This window comes from Athene cunicularia (genome assembly GCF_003259725.1).
Source record: "Athene cunicularia isolate RWA chromosome 2 unlocalized genomic scaffold, athCun1 chr2_part1, whole genome shotgun sequence".
Lineage (NCBI taxonomy): Eukaryota > Metazoa > Chordata > Aves > Strigiformes > Strigidae > Athene > Athene cunicularia.
In genome coordinates this window covers 129,592,588-129,614,797 of record NW_020799095.1, presented here as the reverse complement: position 1 = coordinate 129,614,797, position 22,210 = coordinate 129,592,588, and the positions used below count along the sequence as shown (strand labels likewise).

The 22,210-nt window shown below is 39.5% G+C and overlaps 1 protein-coding gene across 1 annotated transcript in view; it reads right to left on the bottom strand.

Annotated features, from left to right (window-relative positions):
* CPQ (carboxypeptidase Q) overlaps positions 1 to 22,210 on the bottom strand; it is a 138,783-nt gene that overhangs the window by 1,293 nt on the left and 115,280 nt on the right. The window lies entirely within an intron of this gene.

The window sequence follows — 22,210 nt, the reverse complement described above, 5'->3', positions numbered from 1 at the left end:
AAATAATGCCACTGAGGCATCAGTCAAGGCCCCAAGGCAGACCAAAACCAAGAAGAGCAGGAGAAGCTGCCACCCCACTGGGCTCTGCAACAGAGACACCAGCAGGGATTTTCACCCTGGCCATTCTCTGCCTGATCCAGTCTCACTGAACCACTCTGACTCCCTGTCCACTTGCAATATCTTCTCTCCTAACTCATTACCTCTGCCTCTTCTCTGGTTTTATCAGCCTCCATCTGCTTTGTTTTAATTTCAAAACCCCTTCCATCATTAGCAGAATTCCACTCCAAATTTTGAAAATAAGTAAATGGGATATTTTCCCCCACCACACTGACTCACTGCTTGCAATTCCTTTGTGTTGATTCCCATGGCCTGCCCACTGATCAAGTCTAGGAGGTGCACAGCCCCCAGGGTAGGATCCACCTAACACAACAGGACCCCTTCTCGCTTGGTCATCAGACCTAGAGAACAAGTACTGATGTGAATTCACAAGTAAGAGCTAAGGGCCCCAGGTGGAAACACAGACTAAGGCTACTCCTACCATACCAACTAAGACAGAAAAAAACAGGATGGTTTGATTATAAAGATGATGTAAATAAATTATTCATATATTTATTTACACGCAGTGGAAATCAGTCTCAAGTCTCAGATGATGAGGGCTTTGATAAACTCCTGTGTGCTCGTAAGACTTACTGTTACGATTTTTCTTGGTTTCCCTGAGATGCCTGTAGCCTTTGAAGAGAATGAAAGCAAAATTTCTCACAGCATAACTGTACATTTGTATAATACATATCTTTTGATCACTCATATAGTCATTCAGGACAGAGTCCAGCTCTCACTGTGGTTAAGAGGCATGTTTCTATTGCTGTAATGGGGAGTGACTTGAACTGCTTGTTTCACTGCTATTTTAAAGCGAAGGAATAGAAAGGTAATGCATTTTATAATTACATCCAAGATCCCTTCATAAGAGAGATGATATGCAGAAAGACCAAATGCTGTAGCATATGGTTATATGGTATTGTGATTGATTTTATTTTAAGAGGCTCTTCTTGCTCTTAAGAGACCTGTTTGCTTCTGACTGGAAGCAATGCAATCCCACAGAAGTCACTGTGCTGTTACAGGTTGGTGAATTATGTTCCAATAATTTCAGCGTTGAATTTATGTCAACTCATATTCACTTTCAAAATTTGATTCTAAATTCTTTTAAATATATACAACCACAAAAGGGTTGAACAATGATAAATTCTTTAACTGATGGACTTCTGCACTACAGACACATTAAAAGTTAATCCACTGAGGTAAAACCATTACAATTTTTGAGCGCTTTTGTAAGACAAAAACCAATTTTGGTTGACTGGAATTTGTCATAGACATTTAACTATTCATTGTAAGTATGGATTTACAGATTAGCATATTATCTCCATTAATGCAATTATAAAAACACCCTTTGCTTTGTAATGTTTAACTCCCTGAAATGCTGAAACAGAATTTTCTCTCTAAGTTGATTTTAAAAATCAGAAAAATCACAGAATCATCTAGGTTGGAAAAGACCTTGAAGACCACCTAGTCCAACCATTAACCTAACACTGACAGTTCCCAACTACACCAGATCCCTCAACACTATGTCGACCCTACTCTTAAATACCTCCAGGGATGGGGACTCCACCACCGCCCTGGGCAGCCCATTCCAACGCCTAACAACCCGTTCTGGAAAGAAATGCTTCCTAATATCCAGTCGAAACCTTCCCTGGTGCAATTTGAGGCCATTCCCTTTTGTCCTATCGCTTGTTACTTGGTTAAAGAGACTCATCCCCAGCTCTCTGCAACCTCCTTTCAGGCAGCTGTAGAGGGCGATGAGGTCTCCCCTCAGCCTCCTCTTCTCCAGACTAAACCCCCCCAGTTCCCTCAGCCGCTCCCCGTATGACATGTCCTCCAGACTCTTCAAATGATCCGATTTTGGCATCAAGCAAGAATGTCTGTGAGTAGAGAATATTGAGGGGTTCCTAAACTGGCTGTACTGTCACTTTCATGTCTTGGCTAGCTTTGAAGTCAGTGACCTGTAAGCATCTTGTGAGACTAACTAAAAGACCCTAAGAAAGAAATTTTATCCTATGTAATTAGAAACAAAAGTGAAAATCCATGTTCTCGGCTTTGAGCACAAGAACAGTTTACAGCTGAGGGCCTCACGCAAGCCTCTAAACATGAAACATCCTGGGGCACAGATACGACTGCAAACAATTTTCATGTTTCCTGCTCCAAACCTGAGACTCCTCCATGTTGATGTTAGTTGCCTGGAGATACTTATGGCTTCCAGAGGTTGTCAGGCTGCAGCAAGACGCTGAATAGTGTCCTTTCACCAGTAAATGCCCCCAGAACTGAGTTCAACCCCTGCAGATGACCACAAAGAGGGAAGCTCTGTGGGGCTCTGTGGACTGTAGTCACGTTGGGTTACCTAAATAAAGTCCATGGGATACTACGGAGCCTTTTCTAAAAAACTAACAGAATCAGCAATGCTGTGAGCACAAGCAGACATCCTACAGAAGACAGGGGCAGGGAGAGAAGAATTCTGCATAATGCTTCAAACAGTGAGGTTTCAAAGCATATCATCTGGCTGACTGTACTGTATCCTCGACAGCCACTGAATTATTAACACTTATCAAACAAAATCGGCCTGAAAGCCCAACATGCCACTTCCAGAAGCTTGAAAGAAACTGGAAAAATTCACCTAGATTCACGGTTTAAAACTCCAGTTGCTAACCATTTTGTTCTTTCACCTAAAATTGATCTAAGGATTTTTTTGTTGTTATGATGTAACATTTCCCTCAGAAACAAAAGCCAGTGACAAATGGAGGCTTATTTTTGCCAGCTACATAAGCTAGCAGCGAAATAAAACACATGAGTAGCCATGTCTCATAGACCTATAAATTACTGACCCACCTCCTTGTTAGCCATCTAGAAAGGGCATAGTACACAGCCTTACAAGAGTCTGAAAGGTCTAATTGATTACTTAAAAATCCACAGATGGTGTTAGGTAGATATGTATCACATTTATTTTTGATTTCCAGGTGGAACCAATACTCAAACAGAAAAACAAGTGATGGGCTGGGTGCTTCACTGTCATGTTTTATGCACTTTACTGCTTTCCTGTGTTTGCAGAGCAAGAACACCCATAAAGAAAAAAAGGATGTTTGCCAAACAACCCTCTTTAACTGTACTTTTTCAGTCTGTTCATGTTTACAGTGATGCAAATCACATGAAGAACACTGCTGGCCAATAAGGAAATCAGTGAGAAACTGCTTCTAGCTGGATGCAGTAGGTGTTGTGGCATGAAAATGTGGAATGTTAAAAACCGCTGCCAAAAGTGCTGTAGTTATTATTTGAATGTATCAAAAATACTGGAAATTAAAAACTGAAAATAATTAATCATTTACAGCTGCAGTAAGATAATATACAGATTATTCATAGTTCCATTACAAAGTGGCAGGAAACCCTCTTCAGTACAGTGGTGCAGTTCAAATACCTAACGGCAGCTATGTGATCCCCCAGGTGCCTGCTGGGACACATTGACATAGGTCTGATGGAGGGACCAGAGAAGATATATCCCACGTTTGGAGCAGCTGCTGGGGCCAAGCAGTCCACTATTCAGTAGCACGATGTGTGTGTTTTGGGAACTTAAAGCAGGGTTCTCCTTGTCACAGTGAGGCACCACCTTACTTGCCCTTTGTGGGAAATAGTTGCATAAGTAGGGTCAGAGGCAAACACTCAGTAATGTCTCTAACTTCTAAGGCTGGGCTTTCTGGTTTCTTTGTTGTGGAGGTTGTGGGTTTTTATTTTGTTTTATTTTTCTGCTTTCGACTCCTTCTGAGCTTGTTTCCTTATACTTGACCTATTAGTGAGTCTGCACGCTGAGCCGGCTGCAGATGAAACCGATTTTGTCCTCAGGTTATAGAGAAGGGCAGCACTTGCCAAACAGATCAACTTACTCCATAAATGTAGTAATTTTTAAAACATGCACAAACAGCATATGCTCTTGTGTGACCAAGTGCCCATTAAAAACCCAAATTGCACTGGGGGCTTTGGGGTGATACTGGTGTCATCTGAGCTGACAAAATCATTAATCACAGGGGTGTCCTTAGCACAGCAGGCAGGTGTCCTGTGATCAAATCCAGCTCCTAGGAAACATATTGATCCTGGGTACTGCAGGTCTGCTACACACAGTTCAACCAGTCTCTCAGACATAAATATCCCTTCTCCCTTCCCCAGGTGCTGCATGTTCTTTTAAGACTTGCCATCATACAAGCCCTGCCACCAAGAGCAATCATGAATCGATTCACAGTTGTGAAGTTGTGAGAAAAACAAGGCAACAGTATAAAACTGCACAAAAGCAGTCCATTGCTTTTTGTTTTACTAATGGGAATTACCAGAAGCAACAACCAAACATAACAACTGTTATCTGTCAACCTTTTGCTGCTACTGTTCCTGCCACTCTCTCCATTTGCCCTGTTTGTGATTTGCCCGAGGTACTGTCATGAACATGCCAACAGGACCTTGTTTCCTAGCCCCAAATGGTGGCTACCTCATGGAGCAGGAGTAAGATACGCCACCTCCTGTGCCACCGCACTGGGGGCACCATCTCCAGAAATAGCATCCTTTGCTACCCATCTGGAGCTCCTTACTGGAGTCCAGCACAGGGCCAGTTAGATAATTAAGGGACTGGACCATCCTTCATATGAAGAAAGGCTGGGAGAGTTGGGGCTGTTCAGCCTGGAGAGAAGATCTTTATAAATACTAGATTGAAGGGAATGAAGAAGATGGAGTTGGGCTCTTCTTTGTAGTGCCCACTGACAGGACGAGAAACGATCACCACAAATCAAAACATAGGAAATCACAACTGAACACCAAAACACACTGTTTTACTGAGAGGGTTGTCAACTGCGACCGGTTGCCCAGAGAGGCTGTGAAGTCTCCATTCTTGGACATAATTCAAAACCTGACTGGACATGGTCCTGGGCAACCTGCTGCAGCTGACCCTGCTTGAGCAGGGGGATTGGACTGGATGAGCTCAAGAGATGCCTGCCAACCTCAACTACTCTGTGGGACTCTCTAACCCATGGTGCCATTTCCTTGGCTCATTCAGACAACTATTATAACTGACACACTATAAACAAATGCAATTCAAGCTCATTCATGTACTGAACTAATTTCATGAGTCTCCAGCTATTTCATACACAGTTTGATGCACTGCATAAGGCAGGTAAAAGCAGCTGCTCTGGTAATTGATAGTGACAACGTCTTTTCAGTAATCAGCTGTGTCAGAGTTTCTTGATAAAAATACATGTACACATTGAGGAATTCTGAACACCCCATCCCTTCCAGCTTCTGATCTCAGCATGGAATGCACAATGTGAATACTAATTAGGTGATGACCAGAATATTTACCTGCCTTACAACATGTCCATATTAAACACCAATTCTTCGTACATTAATAAACTGTCTGCCACAGTTTTTTTCTTGCCAACTTAAGAAGATGCAATGCTGCTATTGAGGTAAAAGGATAAATGTACCACAAAATAAATGATGAGCGTGTCAATGATGACCACTGCTTCTTGTCGATCAGCATCAGGCACTACTGTCTTCATATGCACTGCTGTGATCAGTCATCATTAGAATTAAACTCTATTGCTAGATATTTAAGTCTTAAAATCATTGTCATTAGTGCATACAATGACTGAAAAATAGTTATTGATTATCAGAATGCTTACAGAGGCAGTTTCCATAAAACACACATATGTTCACAGATATGGAGAAGACATATAGCAACCCCAGAACATTTTTTCAGTGTATAATAATTTGCATTACTTTCTCCCCTACATTTTCTTTCTTTTATATCTCATATAGCATTTAATTACCAAAGGAAGCCAAATGTGAGTCTTGAAATCAGTACACGTTTGCTGTACAGCCCGATCAATGTCTTGGCAGCTGTTTTTCCCTTCAGCTAGACTTCACAACTATTGTATGAAACTTTCAAATATGATGGGAAATTCCTCACTGTTTGTATAACCTCTCTTGGGTGTGCTGGGTCTTCAGTATTACAGTTAGATCTTTGGGCTACTGACCTCTACATGTACATTGCCATATATAGTGAAGTTAATATGCTAATGAATTACAACAATGTGTAACATTTTCAGGCTTTATTTTACAATAGTCCCTAGAGGAGCCAACAGAATTGCCACTCCACTATTTTACACAGTATATATACCTCTCCAGATAGAAAAGACTCCAGCTCCAAAGAACAAACACTCTAAACAGACAAGAGGGACTGCAGGATAAGAGAGGCATGCAGAGATGAAATGGTACGTTTATTTTCTCGCAGCAGCTCAGAAAGGAATAGATGCCAGACAACTGAGCCTAGGCCGGTGTCCTGTTGAGCAAGCTGTACTACCTCTTAACAGCGAAGTTGAAAATGCCTTAACAAAGGATATATTGCGCAATGCTTCCAAAAGTTTACAAAGCTAAAAGAAAGGCTTTGCAAACTAACATGTTGCATCTTCCAAGTACCTATGTGTTCGAGCTTCATCTCCCTGTCAAGACAAATCTCCATACTATCAAAGGTACTGCGTCTAGTAAAATATCAAAATAAACATGATCTGATCTGAAATCTCATTTTTATTTCTGCAGTGATTTTCCTGGCTACAAAAGACAGATTCCTTTTTTTTTTTTTTTCCCCCCCATGTATTATAGATTTCTTTTGTTTCCTGCTTTTTCCTTAAGAAACAAGAAAAACTCATTAACTTCATCATCAAGTTTATTCCAATCTCAGACCTTTTTAATGCCAATGACACTATTCAGGAATGTACTAAAAAACTACAATGCCTTGGAAATAAAGCAAGTCCTGATGAAATATATATGACCTTTTCCTTTACATCGAGGACTTAAAAATAGTAAAAAAAGAGTCAAAGGAACACATCATAATATTCTATGCAGCTAAAAAATGCTAAGTACCAGGAAATCATAAATACTGAAGATAAGAGCATTCTCCTCCTCACACCAGAGTGCTAACTCAGCTTTGAGCTCCTACAAACCCTATGAAATGGGGATGTGGAGGTACACAAATGTCCACACAGTAACAGAATCAACAGCCTCTCACTTCTCATAGCTGGAGCATTTGCGGCCCAGACATTTTGAAAGGTCGAAAATGCAGGGAAGAGGTGGGGAGACACATGATTTTTCCTTCAAATTATATCTTAAGTGTTCAGGAAGTAAAACTCCTGCAACACTAGTTCTGTTTGGGATGGGTTGGCTGGAAGGCTCCCCTGTGCCACAGCATCCCTGTTGCTGCAAACACAGTGGAGTGCTTGGCTACTTCTGCTAGGTGTTGCATAGATGTTTTGTGAGCTGCCCTCACTTAATCACAATCTTCAGTACTATTACTGTAATGAAAACTCAATTATTGCAGACATGTATTGCACGTATTTTGGTGCACGTATTAACCTCTTCTTTCATGGGATAACCTGTAGTTGATAGCTGGCTTTAATGCCAATTATTTCATTATCCATTTTTCAAGTAAGCAGAGGCAATGGAGAATGCTAATGCTGTTTAGTGGGGCGCTGACAGCATTAGTTCTTCTGTCATTTAGTCTCAAATGATGAAATTACAGGCTAAATTGCTTGAATTTCATGGCTACAGACACTGGAATAGTTTCCAGTATACAGCTTATAAATAACATCAGGAGCCCTGCTGTTTCACCTCCTGAGTCATTCTCTCAAAAGTCTTTAAAATTCATGATTCAAACAAGAAGGCAGAGGGAAAGCTTTTAGCTGGTTGTTTCAGTGGCTAATTAAATGAGACTACAGTGTAAGGGAGACAATATGAAGTGTGCATTATTTCTTGTTTTACTTAATGCATCTCAGAATTAATCCTCTGGATACACTAAACAAACTAAATAACAGCTCGGGCTTATCACAGTTACTTTTTCAACGCATTAACCTCTTATCATTGTGGCAGAGGACCAGTGACAGCTGGGGTATCAGTCCAAACTCACTTGAAATCCTGTGAAATGAGGTCTCAGGGAAGGAAGCAGTTCTATTCCATAGAGCACAGGTTGACTAGACTCTAAAATAATATCCTAAACAGCCCTTGACTGAAAAAAAAAAACCAAAACCAAAACAAAACAAACAGATGAAGCTTCAACAGTAAAAGGCTCTGGAAGCTTTTCCTCCACTCATCCACTCTATGTCTTGTATCAGCATGGCTCTTTTTTTAAACAAGGAAAATAAAAGGGTGAGTCTTCCTAGCTGGCGTTGCACAAACATGACCCCATGCTTGCAGGTTGGCTACCTGGGATGTAGGCCCACTAATCCCTTTTTTGAACCTATTTACACCTCTGTTCTCCACAGCTTCCTGCGGCAATGCACCGTGTGCCTGAGAATTTTATGTGGGCTCACTATGGTTCTCACTTTGTGAGCTGTAGTAGAAGCACCCCGACTTCCTTTGTTTACCGTCTTCATACCATCAATGGCTTAATACACTTTTATCACATCCCAACTCAGCAGTTTTTTCCCAAGCTGAAGAGTCCTCCTTGTACAGAAACTATGAAATACCTCTGAGGATGCAGGCTGCTGATGACTTTTCTCCCTTTTCTAATGGTGTTTCAGCATTCCTGAGATGAGAAGCCCAATACTGTCTGCAAACACCAGCATGTGAGTGGACTCGTGATGTGACTGTGGCATACTACAACACATTACCTATGTATGTTTTCTGTTACTTCTCTCTTCCTGCCTCAATTGCACAAAACACTCTATTTTTTTATCATCCCTGGGCAATTTCAGTTGTCAAAAAAGTTGACAATTTCAGACAATTATCCAGAAAATAATTCCCAGATCATTCTTCTTGAAAATAACTCACATCTATCCTGTTGCCATGTATACATAGCACATATAGTGCATTACTCTGCATTTATTGACACAAAAATGTTGCCGGCTGTTGTATTGCTTAGGTATTTTCTACTATAAGATTACTGTGACATTTTCACAGTCAGCATCAGTTTTGATATGAAATATTTGAAGTAGTCATCAGCAAACTTTGCCATTTTGCTATTTTTGCTATTCACTCCCTTTGCAGCTAACCTGGAGTTTTGTGAACATCCAAAGTGCCAAAAAAAGGTGGCTGGGAAGCCTAATAAAGCCTTTCTCCATTATGAAGGCTGACAATTTATTTCTACCTTCTTTTAATCAGGTATTACTCTGCAAGAGGAAAATACCTCTTATCTCACAGTAGCTTATTTCTCTAAAGGTCTTTGATCCAGGAGCTTTTGAAGACTCAACTGTACATTGCTGACCAGATCCAGCTACACAAATGGTTATAAACTCCCCTGAAAAGCCCTGCTAGATTGGTGAGGCATGACTTCCTCCTTCAAAAGCTACACGTACTCTTCCATTACTTTTGTATTTTCTCCCTTTGCTGCCTTTCTTTTGGCTCCATGAGCACCCTGGTTCAGTGATTCACAGATCCCTATTTAGGGGATTTCCTACTTAAGGCATTTCAATTTAGAAGGGTTATATACCTGTATTAGATATCTGTATATGTATCTCTATATTCTGTATATTTTAATGTAGTTTATTTCATTTGTGCCTTCTTTAAAATGAGGTATATCACTACATGTATTATGTAGAGACTGCTTAACAAAGTTGATAGTTTTAAAATTAGTTGTTGGATTTATAAATCCTTTACATTTTGCATTCTCTTTTAAACACCGTGTAAGAGGGATGAAAGTCATTGCAAAATCGGCAATTTCTCTAATTTAGAATTCTTTTTCATGTGTTTGTTTATGCCTCAGCTCAGCAAAGCAGTTAAAGTCTGAGTATGTGATTTATTTTAATGCCCTTAAGCTTTAAATGTCACACATCAAGTGAAGACTGGGACCCATGTAAACCATCTTTCCCAACCAAATGCATTTCTGTATTCTCTATACTCTCTGTATAACTGCACCATGTAGCTGATGTTATAAACTTGCTTAGAAACCAAAAATATTGAAGTCCTTTCTTCACTGTCCTCTGCTTGCCAAAGAGCTTTCTGATAATGCCCAGGGTTAGACCCTTGCTCCACTCTATGCCAACAGCTTCCAAAACACCCCAGAAATCTGGTGGACACAGGCACCCTCTGGATCATTTTAAGGTCAGATGTGGAGAGCAGGAACCGTGAAAATGACCCATGTATCAGGGTTCTGAGTAGCATTTCTGTCTGCAGTAACTGTTTGCATTCATTTACATTTTCAGTCCGTTCAAGAAGCTTCATTGTATTTTACAATTAACACAGCTATTTCCTAAGTCAAACTTGCAATCCAATTTAATGCGAGCCTTTAGGACTGTTTTCCCAGAGGATGCTGGAGACTGAGAGGAAACATGGAAGCTTTCATTCAAGTTCCCTTCAGGCTCTAACCTCCCCACCTCGATACGATCACAACTGGATGTTCAATCACAAAGTTCCTGTAGGGCCCTCCCCAACAAGTAGAAATCTCCTAGAAATGCCAATATTCATAGGACCCAACTAAGCAGAGTTCTCTTCTGCCCAGATGGTGAACAAAACCTGTTAATGACCATTCTGGTGCTTAATTTGTTACGAAAAAACCAAATGGTCACTCTAAGTAAAACACATCCTAACAAACTACAAGTCTATTCTATTTTATATCACATAAACAGCAACTGCATTTATACAGCCACACCAACAGGATGAACAATGGTTTTTATTGTCTCTTTACTGTCATACCCTATTGAGACTATAAAACTCTTCAAGGTCATGGTGGATTTTAGATGTAGGACCATTAGACAAGGCTGGAAGAATACTATGGCTACAACAATTAAATATCTTTCAAAATATCTGTGATTACTTTGATTAATGCATACTTGAATTTTAAACCAATGTAAGTTATTTCCTAAAAAATGGTAGATGCTCCAGATACTGGTGGTGAAATACCTCTTTCATTTGATCTACAAACCAGTGTATATTTAGCTAGTTCATTATTAATAGAAAAACAGAGGTACTTGAAAAAAAGTTCAGATCTGATCTTATTGGAAGGTTCAGGGCTGTTCAGATCTAGGAGCTTTGAGTAATTTCTGAAACAAGGCTGAAGTAATTCTCCCCATTCTGATCTACAGATCATGTTGTCCCACAGGCTGTGAACACAAAGTAGCAGTAAGGAAAATAAGCAATCATAATGATGCAATCTTCTTAAGCAATAAATTGCATATTTTTGTCACAAAGCTGCAAAGAAACAACATAATCTTTTAACAAACAATAATTAAGGTACAGTGAGGACAGCTGCTGCAACACTGTTGTCTGCAATCTCAGAATTTTACTATGTTTTAATGTTTCATGAAATTACATGGGGCCCCATGTAGGAAAAAAAAAAAAAAAGGGAGAAATGAAAAGATTTCTGCCCTTTATGGGAGGGGAAAGACAGAAATTCCTCACGCCTGCTATGACTCTGCAGTGTATCACTAACTGTATGTGGGGTCTGGCTAATCCACACAGCAGAACTAATCCTAGAAGACAGAGTAAATAAAGTAATGTCCCTAACTAGCATGATTCTTCCAACTTGTAAATTTGAGTTGTTGTGATAGCCATTTTGCCACAGTGCAAACACAGTGACTTACAAAAATGCAAATATATTAAAAGTGAAACAGAAGTCATGCAAGCTTAGAAAGAACACTAAGAGAAGCTGACAATTTTCTTGAAAGGTTAACCTGATTGCTTTCAGTGACAGAGCCTCAGTCCTAACAGTAAGTGCAAATAGCATTTGTCTTAAAGATAGGCTTACTGCTTCTCTGTATTACCATGCACAGAACATGCTCATATCTTAGAAATTTGAGGGGGGGTTGTTTTAATTCAAATTAAACCTATATGGGTGAAGGTCCCATTTAAAACATGGAAGGCAAAGACTGTTGGATGAAACTTTACAGAAGCAGAAGGCAGCAGTGTGTCCAGCTATCCTGAATGCCAAGGGGTGAGCATAGCTTTCAGAATCCTCCTTCAGATGCCACATGACGATCTCCACTGCAATCGTATCATTACACAAATCAAGCATCAATACATACTTTTCACCATTTGGGAATAAAATGTCCAAGGCCGCATTTTAAATTACACGCTCATGTTGCTCAGCGCAGCTTTTACAGATAATTTCATGAGCAGCTCCAAATGGCACAAAGTTTTATGTATGATTCAACAAATGCAGGTAACGTGATAACAGTGACCAGACTCTATGCAATACAAAGTGAACAAACCTATGTTAATTTAAAACACTCCCTATCATCCTTCTGATATATTGTGCCCATGCTAAAACTTAGAGCAGTGTTTACAGATGTATAAATTGAAGCCATTTTGATTTGGATTTAGTCAAAAAAATCAAGCACAAGCACCCTCTTATAAAGCTGTTTATGATGCTACATTCAAACACAATCTAATGTAAAGGGGAAAAAGAGCCAGTGATGATGATTGTTAGTGGACTAGAGCAAGACTATTACCATATTATTATAATTATTTTAGTAGAAGCTAGAATTTAATACATTAGTTCAAAAAAATCTTAATCTCTGCATTGCTATGATTGCCTTTTGTGGGACAAAGACATGCTCCCCAAATGCAAGTCTTCATAACCAGAATCCCATCTGACAGTCACTCAAAGCATTAAACCCAGATTAGATGGATTTAGATCTCTATCCTCATCAACCTGCCTTCCTTTTGATTACCATACTACTATAGACTTCTCAAATCAAGTAAAATGTTTCCTATACTGTGTTCATCATCAAGAGAATTCTGAGAATACAGAGAAACCCTACAGTCTATCAAAAAGTTCAAAATACTCAGGTTTCATTGGAAAAGAGTAGATATGACCATTGGTTCCTTTCAAACGCATAAATTGAAGAGTTTTTTTATACAACAAACATATACATACATATACCCATGCATATACATATACATACACATATATCAATCCACACACAATTAAAAATCTTTCAGGAGCCAAATGGGCACTTGCTAAATAGAACAGCATGCTATAAACTCAAAGAACTGCAATGACTACTCAACCAACCTGGAATTAAAGGTCTTACCTAAAAATAACATCTGAATGAAAAATTTTTACACTCTGGCCAATATTTATTTTACTTTTACAACATCACATTACTTTTACATCCTCCCTTTAAAACTGACAGGCATTTGATAGTAAAAAAAGAAAAAGAGAATGATTTTTCTCTCTTTAAGATACAAAATCATCTTACATGATTATTGGTTGAATAGTTTCCATTTCCCACTCATACAAGGGCTGACACAGAAGAAGAAAAACTGGCAGGTCTCATTAGTCCTGGGGAGCCCAATCTTAGCCTTAGCTAGTATCAGATTCCTCAGAAGAGGTGAAAAAAAAGCACCACCTTTTCAGAAATGCAGCCATTGAAATCAGAATGCACTGAGTGAAGGAGAGAAAACTTTCACGTCACATATTCTTTTCAGGGTCAAAAAATAGACAAGTGAGATTTTAAATAAGTAACTCATTCCAAGTAAGTACAGTCAAATTGTTCCCAGGCTGACAGACTGCCATCATGTCCTGCCACTGCCAGCAGGGTCCACAGCTGTGACTCCAAAGGTGGCTCTGGCTTTGGAAAAACACAGTGTAGCAGAGAAAGCAATAATAATTACTTCAGTAATTAGATTCTGTCTTGTGCTGTGTATCGAGAGCCCAAGGCTTATCAGGAATTAGACAAGGCACCCAGAGTGCCTTTACAGCTATCTATTTTAGTGAACGGAGCAGTCAAATACCCTCTTCTTGAAACAGTAGAAGAGCAATCACACTTTTTCCTGTCTCAATGAATTTAAAATGCACTGCAAATCAAAAAGAAAAAGAGAATGACTGGAGAAAAAGCAACAAAAGGCATGGAATAACACTACCCATGACAAGGACATATATTCAATATTGCCTGATTTTTTTGCTCCAGAAAGGATGCTCTATGCCTAAAACAGGGAGGCAGATGTTTCTGCCCAGGTAAGCCACAAGGAGGGCTGAGAGAGGGGCCCAAGCCACGACTCCCACAGCTTGAAGAGGTGAAGCCGAGATATGGCTGGCTGGGGATGACTGACACAAAACATGGGCAAAGCAGCGATCCTGCCCATTTCCAAGGCAGGTGAATTGGCTCGGCAGGCAGGAACTCTTGTGCTTCTTAAATTATTACAGGAATGTTTCTTAGCACTCTGAGCTCAGGCCCCAGGGACCACGTGCAGTCCCTTCCCTGTTGCTAATTAGAAACTTGAAGTCATTACTTGGGCCAAGGCATAGTGAAATGAAATTGTCACTAGGTTGAGTATCCTGAATGAAAAAGTTTTTAAAGATACAAAGACAATTTTCTCAGAAACACTGCACCATGTCTCAAAATTATTTTACCATTAATAGATTTCCTGGCAGCTACTTGTCTGACTGAAAGAGAGGAGCTGCATGGAAAAGAAGAAAGCAAATGACATTTTTAACTGAGTAATGATCCCTTCTTTTCCCCAAGCATCCTGAAATAAAAGACATACATGCAGAGCACTTGGAGACTTCAATAGCATCCAATGCATGTGCTTTTAATCATGACTGCACATGAACACCTGCCCTAAAATCTAGCCAGCAGGTTTTGGTGGACAAGAAAATACCCATAGTAATTAGGAACCAAAGAAAGAAAGAGTCAGGCAGACTAATTAACTTTCCTCAATGCTTCCCATTTAGCACATCTTAGGGATTTAAAATTAAAGACATATATAATTTGGGATATTTTCAAGATTAAGATATCTAAAACTTGTTGATTAGTTTTAGCTGCACAATGAAATCTGTTTCTTGCTAGAAGTTTTAAGGGCTAAAATTATTCAGGCCAAGAAAACAAGCTGCTGCAGTGGAGTGTCAAAGCCCTGACATGTTCAGCCTGTGGTTCTCACACTCCAGCGTGGCAAGAGAGCAAAATCTGCCCTGTCAGACCAAATCTCCTTTGTGCTGCTCATGGTTATGAGCTCAAGAGTAATGGTGGTTGGAGAGCAAATAACAATTTTCAAGTCTGGTAGTGGCACTTCTGTGCCAACAGCTTAGGAACCTCCCTAGTCCTTTTTCATGCGGAAAAAAAGCGCCCCAAGAATTAATCTAGACTTTGCCAAAACCAGCGATTTTAGGTATTAGTGGCCACCTATTTCTGCAGCTTTCTGTGTTACAGGCTGTGAACAGACACAACAAAACAAGAATGCACTATGGCTTGTGTGAACCTGGTATAGACTGTGTGAATGCATACTGCAGTCTACAAGACTACAGCTGCCCGTTTCTCCAGGGGCTGCTATTAATGCAAGGGCCTGGGTCAGTCTGTGAGATGCACCAGTTAAAGCCTAAGTGCAAGAAAAACAACGCCTTCAGCAGTATTTTTCTAAAGACTTCTTTTGGTGACATCTGTAGCATGTACATGGGGCCTTAATTCTTCTCCGAAATATAAATGGAAGGACACTTAACAACTTTTTTTAAATTTCAAACCCATTCAGTTTATTTCAGTGTCTCTGTAATTTGGAAGTGAAGGGCTGCTGCTGCAACATCTCACCTGCTTGCAGATTCAGTTAGCATTTTTAAAGCACAGAACAGAATTAATACGAAAGGAGTCAGTAACCATCATTGGTATCATTAATATTTTCTGCTTATCTCTGGCCTAAATCTGGAAACCAACTGAAAGAAACTTTCATTTGAGAGTAGCTAGCCTGGAAAGCTGAAAGCCTAAGACTCCACACAACTCTACCCCAGCCACTTCACCTACCCTCTCTTTCTCTTCCCATCTGTGTTACACTGCCTTTCAGCTTGGGCCAAATGCTGCAGTGGGAAGCTGCAGGCACCTGGCTGCAGGACGAGGTCCTTGGGTTTATATTATACAGAGACAAAGGCTCAAAGGAAAGACTGCATCATAATTTACATCTAACACTTTAAATAACACACAGAACATTCCTGCATCTAAAAGCCCACTGACTGTAAAGAGTACTATGAGTCTGCTTACCCAGATAATTTTTCACTATTTAGACTATATGCAGATTAGTGCTACCTAGAACATAAGAACAGCTGAACTGATAAAAAACCAAAGGTTCAGCAAGCCTGCTATCCCTTCTCTGGTAGCAGCCAATGTTGTGAGAAAGAATGGGAGAAACAGGGTCTTTTCCTTCAGTATACCTATCCAGCCATCAACAGATTAAGGACTTTCTGAATAGGAACTTGCATTCATATCACAGTGTTGGCCCTTTGTCCCATGCAGTAGTCCCTCCTTTTTAAATTTTAAATTTATGTTTGATCCTGGTCTCCAAAACATGTTGAGGTGATGATTTCCTCCATGCAATTATCCATCATCCAGAGAAGAGTGTCTTTTTGTCTTAAGTCTGTTCTCTGGTCAGTGTAGATGCTCTGATCCTCTGGTTATATTATAAAAGGGGAATTGTTATTCTCCATAATAAAATACAGCACTATCTATAATGTAATATTATAGAGAATAACTATTCATCATTTCTGTGCAGTTCATAAGTCCCTCATATACTTTTAATTTTTATTTTCAGAGATGATGATAGCTTTGCTGGTGGCTTCTACCTTAAGTCATGACAGGACAATCTGATAAAACCTAGCCTGGTTTGTGTCTGCATCAAATTCCAGAGAGGTTGTACAGTATAAAGATTGGTTTGCTTTGATTAAACTAATAATTTGTAACCCATATTATCTTGCTGCAGTAATACATAATACGAAGAACTGAAATTTCATGGAATGCTTAAGACAGGCAGACAATGAAAGGCAGAGCTGGGAAAAGTTGGACTTTTCATCTTGTAGCAAATGACACAATTCTGCTTTTCTCTTTTCCCAATTCAAATGAAAATAAAAGGCAACCCAAACTTTTTTTCACAAAGTGAAATAAAACAGCAAACCCAAATACTCCAATCAGGCACATTTTCTTGACAATACATATGTAAAACAAAAACAATAAAAAATTAGTTTCTATCATTGCTCTAAATTTTAACTAAATGCTTATTCTTAATGGAACCCACTATTCTGTTATTTTTTTATTGTAATTTTACCAAAATAGATATTTTTTATAGAAATCAACATTTCTCATTATCTTTCTTTCCTTAAAGGCTTAAAGAGCGAATTAACCTAAAGAAACCACTTCTGCAATGCAATGAAGAAATCCTAGAATGTACACCTATGATCAATGCTTTTAATGACAGGTACAAAAGCACTGTGATCTCCAGATGCTACCAGAATATAATATGGTCTAGCATCTCAGTCTTTGTCCTCAGTATACATAATGGCTCCCTTTGAAATAACTTTCTGATCCTGTAAAACAAGTTCAAAGTTATGTTAATCGCTATGGACACCAGAAGAGACAAATAAAAATATTTATATTATAAAGTTGATCCAAACTGGATGGACAGTGTACTCAGGGAGTGAAAACTGGAAGGATGAACAGAGTGGGGCACCACAGGCATCTGAGGCTGTTTGGTATTTTAATTATAGACCAAAACGATGAAGTAGAGTCTTCCTACACTAAGACATGACACTAACCCCGGGCTGAAAGCAGGATGAGATTTTGTTATCTTCACTACATGATACTTGAAAAAAAACCCAGGATAATGATCAATAGAGGCAAGTATAAACTACTACACCAAGAAAGGAAAAAATGAACTTCACATAAAAACCTGCTGCAGGCAGGCAGAAATAACCATGTCTCTATGTTCATAATGGGAAGAAAAGAGAGCACACTTAAATTGCAGCAGGAAAGACTTAAGAGACTAGAAAAATCTCCTTAAGCACTAAAAATAGCACTAGGACAGACTGGGCTGGTCTATAATGTTTCCATTATGGTAAATCTTCAAGAACAGCATAAGAAATGACACAAGAACTGGTGAGACCACGTTGGTATGGAGGATGTTTAGAGGCTCTCTAGAGACCTTCTTGCCAGCTCTGTGGTTCTTTGAAATTTCATCTGTTTGTACGCATTTCTTAAATAGCTTCTTAACAGACTACAGATATTCTTTCTCTGGTGCTTGACTCGATCCATGGCTGCAGCCAAGTTTGGCCTTTGAGGTAGAGAGAAATTCAGGATCATTATTCCAAGTGAACCTTGCAAGCAGCATTAAACTAGACATTAAACTTCTGGAGTAGCCTTTCTGAATTTTATGAACAGTCTAGAAACAAGAGCTTTACATCAGAAAAAAGTCCAGCTTCTAAATATTTCACATGAACTGCAATGTATGTATGTGTGTAAAATAGAGCTAAAAGTCATTCCTCTAGAAGTTTCCCATTTAGGGAGTACAAGGCATAAAAATTTTTGAAAATCACTTCAGTGGCTTCACCTGTGCTAAGTTTAGTTTTCATTTCTTTGCATCTGTCTCCTCAGAGATGAGCAACCAAGTACTGATGTTTCTCAGCCTGCTCCCAGCACCTTCCACTGTGCTTTGGTTGTTGCTGTGGTTTGGATCTGGGGAGGGGGGGAAGAAGGCAGCCAATCGAGACAACCCTTGTTTAGGTAAAACCACTTTACTTTAGGATTCTTCACAATAACCTCTGTCCTCATATGATTTTAGTTTTTCTGTCTCATAGCTCTAATTTACTTTTGTAAGTTGCTTCCAGTAGCTTCCAGCTGGTGAGGTGTTTGTACATTACACATCCCCGAGGGAATTCAGGATAGCTGGCTGTAAAGTGCCAGTACTCTAAACCTTCATGTCTCTGCTTGTAGGGATGAAGAATCTACCCTTTGAGAAACCAAGCTGCTCAACTTCTTTCCCCTCCACAATGCCATATTAATGGTTTTGAACTGCTTCCAATTTTAAAATCCATAAACATTTTCTAACACGTGGATGATCCCAACTGACAAGCCCACTGACAAGAAACTTGCTCTCTTAGTAACAGATAAGTTGTACATTTTTAGGAGTAAACAGGAGTCTGAAGAAAAGAGTCTGAAAATCCCTTCTTTCAGCTATTTCTTTACATTAGCTTTCTTTAAAAACAGCAGCAACACCTACAAACATTCTGCTGTCCCAGAAGGTCATTGCTTGGGTTTAATATAGTTAATAGAACTAAACTGTTTTAAAATCCAGTTTAGCCAGCTAAGCAACAGGAAAAGTGCCCATTTTCTTTGGTGGATTTCCAAGCCCTATATAGTGATTGAGATAGTGCTCTGTCATGCTCACTGCAAACAGTCGAGAGCCATGGACAGACTGTCCCTGATGGATAATAATTCTCAATTAAGTTTTCTGGCTCTTTGGATGGAGAATTTGAATAAATTGCTGCTCATGTTGAGTATGCTTTATTCTTGTAGATAGATTTGTTTACATGTCCCTAAAATACATTTGTAGGAAGCTCTTTCCACATACAATGCTATTTTCTTTATATGTATCCACAATACTTGATTAGGTAAAGCTCTTGTGCTAAATTAATGCAAGGTCTGATGATTCCAGCAAAATACAGACCAGCTTAATAAGGAAGGTATTGAAGAATCCTTCCTCTTTATTGCACCTTACAGACAAAAAGTAGCTCCTCAGCACCCCTCGGGTAACTGCTATCATTAGGGAAACTGGGGAAGCATAAATTGTTCAGTCATGATGGCAGCTTATGTCAGAGCTGGAACAGTAACCCCATACCTTCTCTCTTGCATTCCTACACAGCCCATGATCCTTTCTTGAGGATTTTTCACTACAAAATACAAATGCATATTCAGTTTCTTTCACATTTAGGTGTTCTTCTGTGGTCTATTTCATGGCTGAATTGACTGGAATTATTGCTTGAAAACAAATATAATGCCACTGGAAAGAGAGATATCTGGGAAAAAAAATGATGCTCAATAAATTCTGCTTTTCAGAAATTCAGTAACACCGTAGACCAAATCTGTAGAATAAGTTTTGAAGACGAACGGATGGGTTCCCGTTCTGAAGTTTATAAATGTTAACAATGTCCTGGAGAAACTGCCACTGAAATAAATCTGAACTTGCTCCTTTGAGGAAGATGTCTCTATAAATTATTTCAGAGCTTTGTATTTGCTCAGATAGGTCTACTATCAAAAGCATTCTTCAGAGGCCTCAGACATTTACACCTAAAATGTCACCTGCAAATGAAAGCATGATGTGTTTGCTGCTTAAGGAAGGGACAAGTTTCCTGTGTAATACATGTCACTAAAAAGCTTTCTGATCCTTGCTTCAAACCTCCAATGTGCCCTGCACAGTGAATCAAGGTGTTTCTACAGCCTCCTTTCCATGTAAAACTTTTAGACTGCTTGGGAAAAAATGCTGTGCAAGTGCTATATTATTTGCTATATTAGCTATAATGAGTAATGAAAGAATAGAAAGAAAGCAATCACTGTGGTTTAAAGTAACTTCTAGGTCTCTGCCTGGCCGCAGAGTTGGGGAGAAGAGGCAACAAGTACTACTCATGGTATAGGAAGATGAAATTAGGGATTGTTTAAGTAAATGAGGAGAAAACAAATTAATGGTTTAATGAATAGGCTGCTGCATGAGGTAGCTGGCCAATGCCACTGAGAGGTTGCTTTCTATCATCTCAGAAAAGTTGTGGCCATCAGGGGAAGAATCCAATGACTGAAAAAAGGCAAATGTTATGCCCATTGTAAAATGAAAAGCAGAAGGATCCAGATACTGTAAGACAGACAAACTAACCTCAGTCCCCAGGAAAATTGTGGACTGGAGCGGGTGGAATAAAAGTGGGTGGAAAAATGACTGGACCACTGGGCTCAAAGGGTAGCTGTCAACAGTTTGAGGTCTAACTGGCGGCTTGTTATGCATGGTGTAACCCTCAGGGTCAGTGACAGGTCAGTACCCTTTGCATCTTCAGCAATGACCCAGATGACAGGGATGGCTTGTGTCTTCATAAGATTTGTGGAAGAAGCAGTCGTGTATGCTGCAAGGCAGAGCTGCTGTTCAGAGAGCTCAAAATGCAGACGTGGCTTGACAAGGACTTCAGAAAATTCAGCAAAGACAAAACCAAAGTGCTGTACTGTAACGGGACAATCCACTGCAACAGTATGGGCTGGAGGTTCACTAGCAGGGTAGCAGCTCTGCAGAACAGGACCTGCATGCCCTGCTGGACAAGAGGCATCAGTGAGACCTTGTGTCAGTGAAGGTCATGTATGGGCTACATTAGCAACAGGGTAGCCAGCATGTCCAAGGAAATAATTTTTTCTAAAGATTGCATCTTCTTTGGGGCCTTCAGTACAAGAAAGATGTGAACAAAGTGGACAGAGTGGACTCACACTTGTTATCACCCTTGCTGGATTATCATCTTGTTCTCATCACTCTTTATCATTTCAATAGCAATTACATCAGCTGTGTTTTGTTGTAATTTTAAACTTGATTCCAAACCACCAATGGAAATTCTGACTAGTTGAGGATGTAACAAGCCCTGAAGAATCCTATTAAAAACACTCACCATATGACTTCATATAGGAAACTACTTGGAGAGCTGCAAGCCAGATCTTAATCCATTTAACCTGTGTCCCTCCCATCAAGAGCAGCTTACACATGGTCTTCCTGGAATGCTACCGAACGGTTTATTTTTTATTCAGTTTTCAGTACTGATGCCATTACAGTTTGTTTTCCAGGAACAAAATCCACGGATCCACAGATATTTCTGCTGTTGCTCCTAACAGCCAAATATTCTGGATCATTACACATTTTATAAGAAATCTCCCAACATTTCCACACTACAAATGTGTCTTATTCTTCATACAGTCAATTTCCAAAAAGGTTTTTAAAAAAAAAAGCGGAGAAAATCACATTTAGCTTTCACAATTCTCCCTTGGCAAGCACTTTCCACCTCCAACTTCCTTATAGAACAGAAATTAAAACCTTTTTTTTTTTTTTTTCCCCCCATTTACTTCATTATTTGCATGAGCTTCGTGAAGTTGAGGACAGTTCTAGGAATAACGTTTAACTAACTTGTAATTCCAACTGCATATTTAAGATGTTAACACTGTGTGTTAATGTAGGACACTTGTTTTTTTAGGATCAACAAATGGCAAATGCTTCCATATGAAAAGAATATTCCCACCCACAGAAATAGAATTCAGCTTTCCTACGCAGCAAACAACAGAGAATTAATACAACTCAGAGGCACAGTCGGAATAAAAGCAACCACACCCCAAATTCAAATAAGATTCTGAGTCAGGTATTTTCAGTGCTTCTTTTC